The 15,805-nt window shown below is 41.6% G+C and overlaps 1 protein-coding gene across 3 annotated transcripts in view; it reads right to left on the bottom strand.

Moving 5' to 3' along the window:
* Fam184b (family with sequence similarity 184 member B) overlaps positions 1-15,805 on the bottom strand; it is a 109,429-nt gene that overhangs the window by 57,932 nt on the left and 35,692 nt on the right. The gene's annotated exons all lie outside the window — the stretch shown is intronic.

Genomic DNA, 15,805 nt, shown 5'->3' with positions numbered 1-15,805 from the left:
GGAATCTAGGGGAGTTTTAAGGCAGAGGGGTGATGTGATCTTCTTTGTTTCCAAAGGAACACTTAGGAATGCAAAACACCAACAACATCTTAGAAAACCCAGCCCAAAGTATTCTCCACAGGTACAGGAAGAAGACTGGAGAAAACTCCACATGGAGGGACCCTCCTGAGCCTGACAAAACGTATCTTTGAAAAATCCAGTTGGCATCACACCTCGCCCCCCTCATCGAAAGACTTTTCCCAGACCAGGAACCAGAAAAGGATGTTGGCCCTTTCTACTTCTAAAACAAAAGGGGAAAAGTACTCTTTGCCAAGCGGAGAATGGGATGAAGGAACTCAGGAACACAGAGGGAAGCCCAGATTCAGGATGATTCCCAGGATGTTGGCTCCAGCAACAGGTAGCTGTTTACTGAGATGGGAAAGACTAGGTGGAATAGATATGGAGAAGAAAATCAAGGATTCTCTTTGGATGTATTAAATTTGAAATGCCTCTAGACATCCCAGTGAAGAAGGCACCAAAGCAAGTGTGTACATTGATTCCCCTGGGTATTTAAAATGCTGTCCTGTGCCACAGTCATTCACATTGATTTACCTTTAGCCTTGGTGGGTGGCTGGTGTTTCCTTATTCATGAGTCCGTCTACTAGACTATAATGTCATTGTCAGATTTCTACTAGGGACTCATCCATGGTTTTCACACTGTATCCTCGTGGCCCTGAGTTCCTTGGAGGTTACAGGCCATTTCAGGAGCCTGGTGGAAACTAAGCAGGTGAGAACCCCCTCTTCAAGCAGAGAAGGATAGCATTTGCACTGGGGATTCTCCAACATGTAGTTTGGAATAAAAACAAAATTTTCTGTTACTTTCTTAAAAAGTTGAAAGTTGTGTGTGTGTGTGTGTGCATGTATAAAATTAACATTCTTAAATATTCAGAGAAGTTCAGTAAAAGGTCATAAATAAGAAGGTGTGATTAACCCAAAGCACACCTGCATGTATAAAATGAATATTTAAGAAGACCAAAGAGCACCACTAGAGGTGACATGTGTTATAGATTTAACAATACTTTATTTCGAGACTGCAGCGCTTGAAGGAAGAGTAACATACACCCAGGAAACAGCCTAATGTCTTATTTTCCATTGTCTCCATGTGATGTAGCTCTTGGTTTATTGTGTGTCTTCCACAACAGAATGTAAGCTCTATGAGAGAGGAGCTTGGTCTTCGCTGTTCATCACTCTTGGTCCCCAGTGGACAGCTCAAGGTGGACACTCCAAAAAGATTTAAATGGGGAAGGAAAAGGGTAGATGAAGGAATCAGAACTCCATCTTGAAACTTTCAAGGTGTAAGATGAGCTTGGCATCTTATGAGGCCTTGGGAGAATAAGCACCAGATAAAGAATCATGAATTTGACGTCTTCCACGCAGGGACCAGGGAAACTAGCCTCTTTGCCCTCCCAGGAAGACACCACGATGAAATGAAGTTTCATCTCTAGAACTCCTCTGCATCACTCTGTGCACGGAATTCAGCCAACTTCTGGTGTTTTCTATGGCTTCCTAGTGATTACCATCCAAGAGCGTGTCTGGAGCTAAGTAAATGTTGAATTTAGTACCATGTTGGTTATAATTTGTATTAATAATAAATACCATTTTTATAGAACCTATCATGTGCCTTGTACAGGGACAGAAACCATATATCCACTCATGATTTCAGAAAATTCCTATGACAACTCTGTAATTTAGTGTTTTTCTTCCTGTTCTAAGAATGAGAATTGCAGTTTCAGAGAAGTTCAGTAAAAGGTCATAAATAAGAAGGTGTGATTAACCCGAAGCACATGCTCACCACACAGGATCTCACTGCATCTTGCTGCCTCATTCAGTCATTTATTTATTCATGAATTCACTGTACATCTTGAATGGGCCAAGTTCTGTGCTGGTCACTGGAGGTAATTGATGCTCAATAAGACAATTAGATTTGTGACCTCAAAAATACAATTCAGGGTTTTGGTTGTGGCTCAGTGGTAGACTGTTTGCCTCACGTATGTGAGGCACTGGGTTCGATCCTCAGCACCACATAAAAAAATAAGTAAACAAAACAAAGTTATTGTGTCCATCTACAAATAAAGATATTTTTAAAAATACAATTCAGGACTGGGGTTGTGGCTCAGTGGTAGAGTGCATGCCTACCGTGTATGAGGCACTGGATTCAATCTTCAGTACCACATAAAAATAAATAAATAAAATAAAGGTATTGTGTCCATCTACAACTAAAAATATTTTTAAAAATACAATTCAGTGAGACAGACTAGAAAATGGAAAGTTTAAATGCTTTCTTATAAATGCTCTGAGAGGATTCAGCACCAGTTACTATGGAAACACAGAGGAAAGGTCTGGTAGGAGAGAAGAGTTACTGGAAAAAGCAAGCCTTCCCCCTTCTTCATTTGGGTGGTCAATCCCATTTTGTATGTCAGTTGCTGCTTAGGTAAGAACAATAGCACTTCTGCATGTTGCTCCATAATACTTGATATGAAATTGAATGCACAGTATGTTCATATTAAGTATTTATAATGGGATTGTTGCAAGTTATCATAGTTGCTGCAGGGCTCAGACACTGAGCAGAAATCACATTCCTAGCCCCTTGCATTAAGCAGGGCCATAGCCTAGCAGTTGCCAATTGAATTCAGGTGGATGGAGTAATGCGTGTTATCTTGGGGTCAACACAGACATTAAGGTTAAGAAGGATGTGTATCCTTCACACAGCCTCTTTACCTATCTGCAGACAATGGAGAGGACTTAGAGGAAGATTAAATTCAAGATGGAAGGCATCTGAGCCCTGAATTCTCAGTAGGGCTGCCCTCTACTGGTAGGACCTGAGCCAGATATAAATTACCATGCTGAGACTCTGACTTGTTGTTATCTGTTACCACATCTGTTAGTTACCCCAATATGTTGGCAGTCCACAAGACTACCCTAGGCTTTGTGACTCACTAGAGGAATCACAAGATTCAGCATATAGTCATACATATGGCTATGATTTATTATAGCAAAGGACACAAAGAAAAATCAGCTAAGGGTAAGAGTGCATGGAGTGGAATCTGGACGGCAAGCCAGGGGTAAGTGTTATGGGCCTGGCCATATGGGCAATGCAAACAGGCTCCATTTTACCCTGAGACTCCATGTCATGTAAGAAATGCTTCTCCCATGGGAACACTCAGGCTCTGTACCTATCAACAGTTGCTTAGCATAGCATGTTTGGCAACACAAAATGGCAATTCTTATACAATGTAAAGTTGTTCTATATTTGGTTCCCATTTTTCTTGGGCAATGTACCCTGTCAGAGATTGATTATCTAGACGTTAGTAACAATTCTTTAACTTGTACTCAAGTAGAGTCATTTTGAGACCCACTTCCCTTCTGCTTGCTTGCTGCTATGCCAACCTGGAAAGTCTTGTGGGAAATACCTATGTACCCATTACATTGTTTCGCTAACTGCTCAATTCAGCTTCTGTACCTCTGCTTGCTTGCTGCTTCGCCAACCTGGATGTGGTTTTTGCAGATTTTGCCTTTAAAGACCCTGAAATGCTCAGGCTAGGTGCTGTTCCTTGCAGTTAAGGGTTCTGTGGGGAGCAGTCTCTGGCCAGGCTGGCTAAATAAAGCGTCTCTCCAATTTGGACAAAATGGACTTGGTATGTTTTCTGAGCGGTCTGCCCTATAATAGTAAACTTCCCTTTCAATGGAGTTAATTCACCTATGAAGGAGTTGCAACAGTGCCAGAAGCCATCCATGACCCATATGTGAACTGTGCGTGAACTAAAACGATGTCGAAGCCATTAGGCAGGAAAGCCTGATACTAGGAACTCCTAGCAGCAACCCTGCTGGTTTGAGAATGCTGGGTTCATGTGGCTTCCTATCCAGCTCCACCACAAGTTCAGCACAGCATCAGAGATGGGGCAGTTGGCTGGAGCCACACAGCCTCTCAGAGATGGGTGTGGCTTGCCAAAATGCCAATCAACCTGTTTATTGCAAGACCCCTGCCACACCCAGAAGCAAGATTCCTCCCTCTGAAACCTTATCTGTGCCTTGATGTACTCCCCCTTAATAAAGAATCAGGACTGGAAGACCTATCAGGGGCTCTGCTTTTAACTAATTTCTGGCTCTGTCTCTATTACTTAGTTAATTATTTCAGACTTTTTATTTCCCAAGCAGCTCACACCTCCTGAGCAGGAACCTATCAAGGCAAGGTGCTGACCACCCCACAGTATGACAACACAGGAAACTTGTCAAAGACTTAGCACCCAGGGTTTTTACTGGAGGATCCTCAGCCAGGCAACCTCTATTTGGCATGTGTCCAGTTTCCAAACTCCCAGAAGGAAAGCAGGTGCTTAGCACAAACCATGTTTTTTTTTTTTTTTTTGGAACATTTTAGGCATAATGAGAAACCCTTGTTAGCTTAAGTAGTGGGATTCCTCTGGAAATTGAATAATTTCCCAGATGCTAATTGAGGGCCAACCTTATAAGCAACCTGTTCTAAAATTCCCTATTCCTTTGTCCTTGTAGAAGTGATTTCAATTCTCTACCATGTTTCTTGAGACCCTGACTCTAATTCTTGGCCCACTCCTATACTCCTAGCATAAATTATTGTTTCTTGCTTTTTGTAGGAGAAATGATTAAGAGCTTGAGTTACAGAATTGGAGTATCAGCTTCTTTTCCTCCTAGCTGGAGATTTTAGGCAGGTGATTCAAAGTTTGTGGAGCCCAGTTCTTTGTCTTTAAAATGGGAGTAACAATAGCATCAACCTTCTAGGATTGAACTGAGAGCTAAATAAGGTAATGCACAGGAATATCTTCTATCCAATGCCTATATAATGAACACTACCTCCTATCCTATCCTAACCTATCCTATCCAGAGAGAAAAGATTTGAGACACTTAATTGTGGGTTGGCAAAAAGCCAGAGTATTTGGTAATATTTAGTCTATTGTAGGATCAGAATCCAGGCTGCTGTGGTTAAGAAAAAATGGAATTTTGGGAAGGGGTGATAATAAGGGAAGAAGGCTCTGAAATGGAAACGAGGACAACCACGCCGTTCACAATATCCTCAAAAAGAATAAAATACTTGGGAATCAACCTAACAAAAGAGGTGAAAGACTTATACAATGAAAACTACAGAACCCTAAAAAGAGAAATTGAAGAAGACCTTAGAAGATGGAAAAACATACCCTGTTCATGGATAGGCAGAACTAACATCATCAAAATGGCGATATTACCAAAAGTTCTCTATAGGTTTAATGCAATGCCAATCAAAATCCCAGCAGCATTTCTTGTAGAAATGGAGAAAGCAATCATGAAATTCATATGGAAGAATAAAAGACCCAGAATAGCAAAAACAATACTAAGCAGGAAGTGTGAATCAGGTGGTATAGCGATTCCAGATCTCAAACTATACTACAGAGCAATAGTAACAAAAACAGCATGGTACTGGTACCAAAACAGGCGGGTGGACCAATGGTACAGAATAGAGGACACAGAAACCAACCCACAAAACTACAACTTTCTTATATTTGATAAAGGGGCTAAAAGCATGCAATGGAGGAAGGATAGCATCTTCAACAAATGGTGCTGGGAAAACTGGAAATCCATTTGCATCAAAATGAATCTGAATCCCTATCTCTCACCTTGCACAAAAGTTAACTCAAAATGGATCAAGGAGCTTGATATTAAATCAGAGACACGGCATCTGATAGAAGAAAAAATTGGTTATGATCTACATACTGTGGGAGCAGGCTCCAAATTCCTCAATAGGACACCCATAGCGCAAGAGTTAACAACTAGAATCAACAAATGGGACTTACTCAAACTAAAAAGTTTTTTCTCAGCAAAAGAAACAATAAGAGAGATAAACAGGGAGCCTACATCCTGGGAACAAATCTTTACTCCACACACTTCAGATAGAGCCCTAATAACCAGATTATATAAAGAACTCAAAAAATTAGACAATAAGACAACAAGTAACCCAATCAATAAATGGGCAAAGGACCTGAACAGACACTTCTCAGAAGAGGACATACAATCAATCAATAAGTACATGAAAAAATGCTCACCATCGCTAGCAGTCAGAGAAATGCAAATCAAAACTACCCTAAGATACCATCTCACTCCAGTAAGATTGGCAGCCATTAGGAAGTCAAACAACAATAAGTGCTGGAGAGGATGTGGGGAAAAGGGTACACTTGTACATTGTTGGTGGGACTGCAAATTGGTGCAGCCCATTTGGAAAGCGGTATGGAGATTTCTTGGAAAGCTGGGAATGGAACCACCATTTGACCCAGCCATTCCCCTTCTCGGTCTATTCCCTAAAGACCTAAAAAGAGCATGCTACAGGGACACTGCTACATCGATGTTCATAGCAGCACAATTCACAATTGCAAGACTGTGGAATCAACCTAGATGCCCTTCAATAGACGAATGGATAAAAAAAATGTGGCATTTATACACAATGGAGTATTACTCTGCAGTAAAAAATGACAAAATCATAGAATTTGGTGGGAAATGGATGGATTAGAGCAGATTATGCTAAGCGAAGCTAGCCAAGCCCTAAAAAACAAATGCCAAATATCTCCTTTGATATAAGGAGAGTAACTAAGAACAGACTAGGGAAGAAGAGCACGAGAAGAAGACCAACATTAAACAAGGATGAGAGGTGGGAGGGAAAGGGAGAGAGAAGGGAAATTGCATGGAAATGGAAGGAGACCCTCAGGGTTATACAAAATTACACACAAGAGGAAGTGAGGGGAAAGGGAAAAACAGTACAAGGGGAAGGAATGAATTACAGTAGTGGGGGTAGAGAGAGAAGAGGGGAGGGGAGGGGAGGGGAGGGGGGATAGTAGAGGATAGGAAAGGCAGCAGAATACAACAGACATGAGTTTATCAATATGTAAAGCAATGAAGTGTAACTGATGTGATTCTGCAAGCTGTATACGGGGTAAAATGGGAGTTCATAACCCGCTTGAATCAAAATGTGAAATATGATATATCAAGAACTATGTAATGTTTTGAACAACCAAAATTAAAAAAAAAATAAAATAATAAAAAAAAATAAGGGAAGAAGGACAGAGGGAGTAGATGGCTAGATGGGCAAACAAGACCAAAGTGGGAGTGGGAGTAGGGGGGAAGACTGAGATGAGAGAAAGTCCAATGAACAGAGTTCAGAAGAAAGGAGAAGATACAAAAAATGGTATAATTCCAGGCAAATGAGTTTTATTTTAAATAATTGAGAAAAGATATAAGGAATTTCACTTCCTTCATAAGGATTTCTTATCTCCTGTTTTAGTCTGTGATGCTATAACAAAATACCACAGATGGGTAATTTTTAAATGATAGAAATTTATTTAAAGTTCTGGAGGCTGAGAGTCCAAGATCAAGGTGCTGGCAGATTTGGTGTCTGGTAAGGGTAATTCATTACTTCCAAGACAGTGCCTTGTTGCTTTGTGGCAGAAGGGAAAACATGCCCTCACATAGTGGAAGGGCAGAAAGGGCCAAACAAACTCCCTCAAATCCTTTTATAAGGGTCCATATCCCACTCAGGAGAGTGGAGCCCTCATCTCCTAATTAACTCCCTATTAATGTTACCACGTTGGGGATCAAGTTTCATCTTAAATTTTGGAGAGACAAACATTCAAACCATAGCAGCTCCCTGCAGATACAGAAAGTTATCCCATTCATCTGTCTTCTCAGGACATTTTGGACCATTTGGAAAAAGCGGTTATGGCTCTTTCATGTCATAATTATGGACATTTAGGCACAATGAATTAGAGTGAGAGCTTCCTAAGCATGGGGAACTCAGCTCACGTTTTTGTAGCTCCTTGTGCACCTAGCACAGTGCCTGGCCTGATCCACACTCCTAGGTGTTTACCATTGTCTTGAAGAAGGATGCTGTGCCATGTGAGTGTAGATTCCATTTGCCCCTGTAAGGATGTCACACATATAGATGTATGCGTACAGATGCTGTCTGCTAGCTGTGGCCTTGCATGCTATGTAATCTTATTGGGCCTCAGTTTCATCATTTGTACAATGGGAAGAGTAAAGTTTCTGTTTTATAAAGTAACTGAAGGGTTAAATGAGGTAATGCTGCGAGGCATGTGGTATGGTGCCTGGCTCACAGCAAGAACCTATGGAACCAAACTCTTCCTATTATGGTTGTCCGTGGGGCACATTCAGCCCAATGGAGATTTCTGTGGCAACAGCATTTCTTATGAGGAAGGCCGAGGTCCTCAGCATTCCTTGCAATGGAAGTTGCTGATGTACCAAGCATCTGTTTCTCTCTTCATCCTCAGAAATAGAGTCCTAGCTTTTCTGTGGGTATGTTGTCATATGTCACAGCCTCTCCTCTAGCTCAGAGTGGCCGTGTGACCAAGATCTGGTCAGGTGGATATAAAAAATGCCCTCACTTCTTCTAAAATGGTTCTTCTATTTCCAGGCAGTCATCTCGGACCATGGGCTAAGGTTGATTTGAACGTGGTGTAAGAGGAGCCAGGGTCTCTGCACAGTGGAAAGCAACACCGACCCTGGACTCATTCCAAATGAACTTTCATTTTGCTTTTCCATATCCATCTCTATAACACTTATCTTTTAAATGCTCAAGTAAGTTATCGTACTTCTCTGAGCCTCAGTTTTCTCATCTGTAAAATGGAGATAACCCACACCTAGTTTCTGGGAGAATCAAATAGAATTACATCGCTGAAGTGGCACATAGTAGGTACTCACAACATGTTTCTTCCTTCTCTCCTCTCACTCCATCCCCTCAAAGGGAAAACTCCTTGGATTTCAGAGACACAATCTCCACAGCCTGCTCTGAACATTGTTGAGCACATTCTGAGCCACCCTTCTGGGCGCGGTGCCTCAGGGGTCACGTGGCAACCTTCCCCTGCCATCTGCTTGCCTGCTACTACTACACTGAAGTATCAAAGAAACGAGTTCAGGCTTCATTTGCAAATCCACTTTCTCAGGAGGAGGCTGACCAGCATCTATCAAGGGACATAAATAATTTAGCAGCCAAGAGAAATACTGAGAAAGGGGGGAGGTCTTCCCAAGAGTTTTACAAATCCACTGAAGATAGTTTGACTTCAGAGAGAATTTTAGCACTGAGCCTGTTGGGGTCTTTGAGGTTGAGCATTACAGACTTAACTAGGCTACAAGCATCAGATCCTGAAAAAAGTTTCCATCAAGTTTAGCAACAAGAGTTAGAATTGAAATGAAAAGGGGACAAAAAGGCAATTCTATGTGCTGAGTATGCAGAGTACGACATTCACTGGGCCAGGCAATTTACGTTTTTTCAATTACTCATGTAACAGTTTTACAATTTGGACATTCTTACATTTAATCCTATTTTGCAGTGGGGTTAACTTCACATCTAGGGGCCACATTGCTTTAGAGCCTGCTAAATCTGGGCACACATTGTAGCCCCACCTCTTTCTAGCTATGGTAATTTGAGTAAGTTTTTGAGCCTCTCTGAGCCTCAGTTGCCTTATTTATGACATGGGGGAGCAGTGTGTACCTCATAGCTCTCTTTGGAGATTAAATGGCATAATGAACTTAAAATCCGTTACGGCATCCCAGCACACATTTGCCTACCTTCTCCCCACCCCCTTTATTCATCTTCCTTGCCATGGCTCCTCCCACTCTGTAGATGGCATTTCTTTTACTTCTCTAATGATGTTGAACTTGCATTGGCCAAGACAAAATGAATGGACTGGTTGCAAGCAGAGCCTTTAAATGTGTTTGTGTGTGTGTTTTGGATGGTCCTCCTGTGCTTTCACTATTTGTCACAAGAAAAGTGTGTGCAGCATAGTCACTGGTCCTAGAACAAGAGACACATGCAGTAGAAGTCTAGAATTAGCGTGGCTTAGTCAAACACAGCCGGGAGCAGCTGAACAGAGCCAACCAGAGCATGAAATGAGTCACCGTTGTCAAAGCCACTGAGACTTGAGAGTTGATTGTTACCCAGGATTATTGCAGGAAAATCTGACTAATACACAAAGAAAGATCAAGAGTAATATAATCAGTACATTTAAGGGTATTTGGAGTTCTGAAGAGGCACAGGGAAACAAAGGGGAAAAGATCACATTACTCAAGTAATTCCCTTTTCTCCTGTGTCACCATTAATGGGTCAGCCCCATCAATATATAAATGTGCTGTGATTTTTATCATTACCAAAAATACTTCTTTTGATCCCACCTCCCCCATTTTCCTTCACCACTTTATAGCAACTTCTCAAATGCTTTTATACCCACTGTCACTAGTTTGTCTCCAGTTCCTCTCTCTTGAATCTTCTCCAATCAGCCTTTTACTTCAATTAATCTACCCAAATAGCTCATCAAGATCACAACTGACCTCCACATTACTAAAACAAGAGTCAAGTTTCAGACTTCACTGGTTCAACTTTTTGGCAGCATTGACCTAATAAATCATTTCCTGCTGCTTAAAATATTGTCTTTACTTGGCTTCTAGAATACACCACCTTTCTACTGACCACTGACCACTGCCTTCCATCTCTTTGGTTATTTAGTTCCTCCTCATTCTCATCCTTCAAATAGGAGTGCCCCAAAGCTTAGGTCTTGGACTGTTTATCTTCTCTATAAACATTCCCTTGGGATCTCAACCAATCCCATGATTTTATGCATGTTTCATTTTCTACTGACTTTCAGATTTGTTTGACCAGGTCAGACCTGTCACCTGAACACCAGACTCATATATCCTGTTATATACCAATATCTACACTTTGATATCCAACACGCTTCTCAAATTGAATTCTGGATATTTCTGTCCAAACATGCTCTTCCCACAATAGTCCCCATCTCATTCCACAGCAACTCCTTCCAATTGTTTAGGTAAAAATTTTGGAGTCCCCCAATAAACTCATGAAAAGATACACAACATCTCTAATCCTTAGAGAAAAGTAAACCAAAGCCACAATGTTTTAGCATTTCACACTGTTAAGATGGATATCATTTAAAAAAGAGAGAAAACAAATGCTGGGGAGGACAGGGAGCCTCTTGTGAATTGCCGGGGGTGGGGGTGGGGTGTAAAACAATGCAGCCACTGTGGAAAATGATCTGGCAATTCTACTGATTTTCTCTTCTTCTATGATATGAGTTATATGCAGGAGGGGGTTTTTGTCTGCTGAGTTCACCACTAGATCCCAGAACAGTACCTGGAATGTGCAAGAATTCTGTAAATATAAATTTACGTTTTGCAAATATAAATATTTGTTGAATGAATAAAATATCATTTCATCCTAGCAGAAATGTTATCAGAGTGCAGAGAATACTTGGGTTAGGTTGGAAAGATGAGCAAATGTCAGTCAGATAGAAGGAGTCTGAGGAAAAGACAGGTTGGGAGCAGAAGAAGACCAGGAAGTAAAAGAGGCATGCAGTAGAGTAGACTGTGGGGGCACATGCAAAGGCCGTCCTTTTAGCTATAACCAGGGTCAAGGGCATTGGCAGAAGAGGGGAGAACAGTATGATACAATGCTGGACAGGTGGGCAGGGGTCGGACGTTCCAGGTTAGGGATTAGGCTTTATTCTCTTCATGTAGCACTTGGTGCCCACGCAGACTCCCAGGCTTTGTACCAGACATCCTGATGTGGGTAGGTCTTTGGGCTTTCCAGAGATCTGCATTTTTATATTCAGTTGCAAGAGATCTCAGCGTCTGAAAGCCACATGGGTGTGTACAATGGGAAACCTGTGGTGCATGTTCCAGGCAGGAAGTCTTTCTTTCTTACAAGGTTTGTGCCCTTTCTAGCAATTAAAACTCTCCATTTCTTAAGTTTTGGTACTGTGCCCTGGCTGCAAAGTACGGTCTGGGTATAATGGAGGCTGGAAGAGAACTTAGGGGAGTAAGAAAGCTAGATTACAGCCGGGGAAAAGGAGTGGGCTTTGAGAGCTGTAGACAAGAAGGAGCGGCAGGCCAGTGATTCTCAGGTATGGGATAGAGAACAGGAAGAGTCCAGAAAACATTTCTGCCCTGCCTGGCTGCAGGGTAGCTACACACCCCTACTCAGAAACATGGCATCCGGAGACACCAGACCACAGAAAGGCCACGGTCACTGCTTTGGATTCTTCGTTGGGCACAGAGAGGAGCTTCAATGTTTGGGAATCCTGAAAGCAGCCCAGAAGGGCAGAGGTCATGTGGTTGCTGCCTCTTCCTTTATAGAAACAAGTTGGAACAGGACCCAGACCAGGCTGGGCTCACACAAATGAGCTTGGAATGGATTTCTAGACAGATCCAAGAAGCTAATTAAAATCTCATCATTGCCCATCAGAGAGCTGTTGCTAGGTGCCTCACTGCATGTGGCACTGAATTGTGAGACATAAGCTTCTGAGTAATTGGAATCCAACTGTCTCCCAAAGCAATGTACACTGAGGCTCAGCTGAAAGGTGAGGGCAGTCCCTCAGGAAGGCTTTTAATTTCAGCTTCTCCAATACTCACACATGGACACAGACCTGCCTTCATTTTGAGTAGTTTTACAGGCTTTAGAAGATGTGGGGACTGGAAAGGGACCATATTGTCTGTCTCAAATCTCAAGTCATTTGTCTAGAGCTTTATGGAAAATTCCCTTGATTAGCCAACCTGCTCAATAAATATGCATACGTGTGAATGATACTTCTTGTATTAGCCACCTTTTCAACTCTGTGACCAAAATACCTGACAGGTACAATTTAGAGGAAAAAAGCGCATTTTGGCTTATGGTTTCAGAAGTCTAGTCTGTGGTAGGCTGACTCTATGGCTCTGAACCCAAGACAAGGCAGAAAGGCCTGGTAGAGGAGTGCTGCTCCATTCATGGCAGCCAGGAAGCAGAAAGAGAAAGAGGAAGGGGCACAGGAAAGATGAATCCTGGGCAGGGCACATCCCAGTGACCCACCTCCTCCAGCCACACCCCACCTACCTGCCTATAGTTATCTACCAGTTAGTCCAAGAAAATTAGGATGGACTATTTAGGTTACAGCTCTCATAATCTAATAATTTTGCCTCTATTCTTGCATTAACACAGGAACTTTTGGGGGACACCTCATATCCAAACCATGATACTTTTTTTTATGAATGAAAATAAAGAAAAGTTAATACTTCTCCTTGAAACTATTTTGGCAGACAAGCAATCCAAGCAGGAATATCAAAACCTATAACCACATGCATAGAAACAGAATTGTGTGAATTGCAAAAGCAGACATAATGGTTCTGCAAATTCACCCGTTTAGATTACAATTTTATATACTTAAATTCTAAAAGCAGACTTTGTATGCTCACTGACATAGATATACATATCCATTTTTCCAAATAAATGACATAATAATGGGTGCTAACATTAGTTTTACATAGCACTTTCTGGCTCACAAAGCAGCTTTACAAGGTAAATCCCACATCATGATAAATATAAATACTTTAATGCCCATTCTAAATAAATTTTTATTTTCTCTACCATTCTCCGGGGAGAAAAATCTCTTGTAACATTTTCCAATTTGTTTACTGTGCCATCTACAAATCTTCAATAAACCGTATGTTTCAAGCTAAATATCCCCTGCCAACAACACCTGAACAAAACCCAAACCTCCATTTATGGTCCCAGTTATCTTTGCAGATTGTTTTCTCAGCCAAGGCTGAATTTCTGTGCTCGTACTGCATGTAGCCTCCGGTGCAGTGGCTGGAGTTTTGCTAAATACTCTGTCAGGTTTTTAATTTATTGGTGACGGGGCAGACGCTGCCCACTTAACCTGAACTCCAGAAATGAAAGGGCCACACTGGGTACAGTTCACAACCAGTCTTTTATCCCTGACTTGTGCTGCCAGGAGAATCTATAGGAATACACATGACATGACAGATCACCATGGCAAGGATCTCAAAAAACTAGGAAGAGGTTAAGATAAAAATTTATAAAATTGATAGATTCAAGTTTGTTTTAAAATTACATACACATGATCACTTACATACATGTTAATACACATTGACAAAGAACAGTATCAAGAAGATAACAAAACATGGCCAGAGTTATTTGGGGGCAGATGAAGGGTGATCATTCCCCCCTCTAACTTTTGTTTTTTGTGTATTCTCCAACTTTTCTCGGATGGGTGTGTACCTCAAATATAATCAGAACAACTCTAGTTTTTGTTATTGTTGTTGTTTTCAAGACTAGAGAATATACAGAATGTTCTGCAGCAGTTAATCCTCACATACATCAGCTGAGACACAGCCTGGAAGGAGAGACAGATGCTGAGGAGGAAGGCCAAGTTCTGAGGCCTCCTGGAGGATTTGGCTTTGGCTCTGCTGCCTCCATCTGACTGGTGAGAAATAGAAATTGGCCTGTTTCAGTCTGAGCAACCTAGTTACCGCAAATGTATTGTTTTTTGCACTTAGGGCCTCTGTTCCATGGAGAAGCACGTAAGCTAGTGCTGCTGCTGAGAATGTAGTGAGGTGTGCAAGGCACTCCCTAACCTCGGGTCACAGGTGAGGAATGGAGCCTGTGTTGGCTATGGCTAGTCTGTGCTTTCAGAAATGATCTCCAAAACTCAACCTTATATAAGCCTCTTTTGGGAACAAATGTTGACAGCATTGAAAAACATTTGACACAAAGACTGCTTTCTGTGCTGCCTAGAAATTTCTGAAATAATTTCCTCCAGACTATCCTTTTTATAACTAATCTACTTTATGTCACTTTTTCTCTTTGTGTCTAAGTGTTCTTCTAAGAGTGTTCTTGCTTCTATGAGTGTTTCTTCTAAATCTAGGGGCTGGCTCAAGACAGTGCTGTTTAGTACTCCCAGAAGGCTCCTCACCAACCACACCAATGGCTCTCATCCTTAATCTGGCTTGGCATACCTGAGTGTAGGACATGGTCAATGGGGACTCACCATTGCAAAGCCTGTTGGCTTTGTGGGGCAGAGTCATGACAGATGAACCTTTTGTCCAAAAGCACAACATTGGGCCAGCCAACTGACAGGCACACAGTAGATCCTAAGTAAGAGGTGTTAGTATGGGTGTTTGTTACTCCCCACTGTATCCTCAATACAATAGCCCAGAATTCAACAGGTGGCAAGGAGTGAATGAGTAAGTGATGAAAAAGAAAAGAAGAATTCTGAATTCCAGAGAGGAGGCACCAGTCAGATGTGTTATACCGAGAGGGACTTATTCAGAACTGCCTGGAAGAAAAGGCATGTCACTACTGGTTAAAAAAAAAAATGCAATTTGGGTATTTTACACATCCCAGAGGGTAAAGTCAGAAATCGGTAGAAACAGTTCCTCAGTGAGAATTCAGTGAGCACCCCGAGCCCAGAGCGCTTTTCACTTGGTTCAAATCTGGTAGCTGTCTGTGAGGCTGCATGAAATCCTATTAACACATTCTGAAGGTGAGGAGCTGGGAGGTTGCCAAGGTGGAGCTGGATAATAGAGTTATAGAGTTACGTGTAAAGTCATCTCCATTTTCACAAATGGTGACAGTCTCCTTTCTCTTGGATGAGTTCCCTGAGCCAATCTTATACTGTCTGTCAATGCTGGAGGGTAGAAAATGAATTTTAGTATGTGCTCCTGAAGAGCCTTTCATTATTTATGAAAAGGGAAAAAAGATCCAGTGGTTATGAAATAATGCCTTTGTAGCATGTCTTGGCAGATCTTTTTTGTCCATTAAAAATGTGTGAAATCTCTTTTAAAATAATTACTTTTTTTAGCAACTGAATCCTCGCTATGTGCAGACTTACTAATCAGGACTCTTCTAGCTATGAAAACAGAAGCCCACATCTACTAGCTTGAGTTAAAGGAAATGTATGAGTTTGTGCAA

The sequence above is a fragment of the Urocitellus parryii genome, chromosome 10, assembly GCF_045843805.1.
Source record: "Urocitellus parryii isolate mUroPar1 chromosome 10, mUroPar1.hap1, whole genome shotgun sequence".
NCBI classification, from domain to species: Eukaryota; Metazoa; Chordata; class Mammalia; order Rodentia; family Sciuridae; genus Urocitellus; species Urocitellus parryii.
This window is presented reverse-complemented; position numbering and strand designations above follow the sequence as displayed.